Below are 2,096 nucleotides of genomic sequence, written 5' to 3' on the forward strand. Positions count from 1 at the left end.
CTGTCCTTCACTATCTCCTGAAGTTTGCTCAAACTCATGCCCATTAAGTTAATGATGTCATACAACCATCTCATCCTCTGTCATCCCCCTACTCCTGCCCTCAATCTTTCCCAGCATCAGGTTCTTTTCCAATGAGTCAGCTCTTTTAGTGGAGTATAATATGTAAAAATATTATGAATCACTATGCCATATACCTGAAACTAACATAATATTGTAAATCAACTATACCTCAATTAAAAAATAAAATAAAATAATGTAAAAAATTTAAATGCAAATAACAGGCTGTGTTCTATGACTACAATGCTAGATATTGATGATAATAATAAACCCTCTGCCACTTGGAAAAAAATTTTAATACACATACTTTTAAATGATTCCTTTGATGAATGAAAAATAAAAAATTTAGAACTCTTGAAAATACTACTGCTAATAGTGTAAACATTACATCTGAATAAATGGTCTATGGCAAAAAAAGAGTTATCAGAGGAAAATTCATTATGTTGGATATCTCTAGCAAGTAATATGAAAATAAGTAAATGAAACACTGATATCACAAAGATAGAAAAAGATCAAAGAAAACCAAAGTAAAGCACAAGCAAAGAATTAATAAGAGTGAAAAATTAGTGAACTGATAAAAGTAATCCAGAAATCAAAAGGCTTATTTGAAAACACTAACGATGTGCACAAACTATTGAATAACTTAATTTTTAAAATAAAGTGTAAAACATACAAACTAATGACAAGCCAGACAGGGCCATCAAAACAGAGCCTATTAATTTGTACAATTTTATGCAAATACATATGAAAATCTTGAAATAAATAAGATAACTGAATGCCACTTGAAGAATTCTAGAGCATAGAAGAGGAAGAAACACTTCCAATTTCTTTTTGTGGAACAAGTATAACATTGATAGTAAATTAATAAAAAAGGTAAAATATTAGTAAGCATATATTAATAACATTAAATAAATACATATAACTAAGTGGGGTTTATTTCAGGAATATAAAGATCATTCAATACTAGGAAATCTGTTAACATAATGTATCAAATTTATACACCTAAGGAGGAAATGATAATCTCCATAAATATTGAAAAGGCCTTCGACAAAATTCAAAGCCCATTCATGTTAAAGACTCAATAAAAAGAAATTGAGGGATACTTCCTTTACAATATCTTGGTCCCAAATTAATTAGTGGGCAAACCCTAGAGGCTTTCCTACTGGTGATATAATTAAAAAAAAAATTTTTTTCTCCCAGATTCCTGGCACAGAACTTCAAATATCCTTGGAATTTCCTAAGTGATAGGGGTGTCTTGTTACTCATAACAAGCCCCCTGGTACTTGAATTTATAAACTCAATACTTGAATTTATATATTTAATACTTTATAAACTCGATACTTGAGTTTATGTTAATGAGGGGCTTCATGGTGATGATTTGCAGCAGAGAGGAGTTTGAAGGCTGAGCCCAGAAGAACCAGGCCACCTGATTAGAGCATTGGAACTCTCAGCCCCACGCTCAACTTCAAGAAGTGGAGAGGAACTGGAGATTGAGTTCAATCACCAAACTAACGATTTAAAAACTCAGGGCCAGTGCTCGCTTTGGCAGCACATATACTAAAATTGGAACGATACAGAGATTAGCATGGCCCCTGCGCAAGGATGACACACAAATTTGTGAAGCGTTCCATATTTTTATACAGGCTGCCCAAAGTCACACCAAACCCATAGACCCATCTCAAAACTCACTACTGGACACTCCATTGCACTCCAGAGAGAAGAAATCCAGCTCCACCCACCAGAACACCAACACAAGCTTCTCTAACCGGCAAACCTTGACAACCCAAACATCCAGCTCCACCCACTGGGAGAAACCTCCACAATAAAAAGGAACCACAGACTACCAGAATACAAAAAGCCACCCCAAACCCAGAAATCTAAATAAGATGAAAAGGCAGAGAAATGCCCAGCAGGTAAAGGAACATGAAAAATGGCCACCAAGCCAAACAAAAGAGGAGGAAATAGGGAATCTACCTGAAAAAGAATTTAGAATAATGATAATAAAAATGATCCAAAATCTTGAAAACAAAATGGAGTTA

At 34.1% G+C, this 2,096-nt stretch overlaps 1 non-coding gene across 1 annotated transcript; it reads left to right on the forward strand.

Moving 5' to 3' along the window:
- Positions 1 to 1,590: 1,590 nt before the first annotated feature.
- LOC139035309 (U6 spliceosomal RNA) lies at positions 1,591 to 1,694 on the forward strand. The gene has a single exon (XR_011487980.1). It is a non-coding gene; the product is annotated as a U6 spliceosomal RNA (small nuclear RNA).
- Positions 1,695 to 2,096: the final 402 nt, after the last annotated feature.

The sequence above is a fragment of the Odocoileus virginianus genome, chromosome 5, assembly GCF_023699985.2.
Source record: "Odocoileus virginianus isolate 20LAN1187 ecotype Illinois chromosome 5, Ovbor_1.2, whole genome shotgun sequence".
Classification (NCBI taxonomy): domain Eukaryota; kingdom Metazoa; phylum Chordata; class Mammalia; order Artiodactyla; family Cervidae; genus Odocoileus; species Odocoileus virginianus.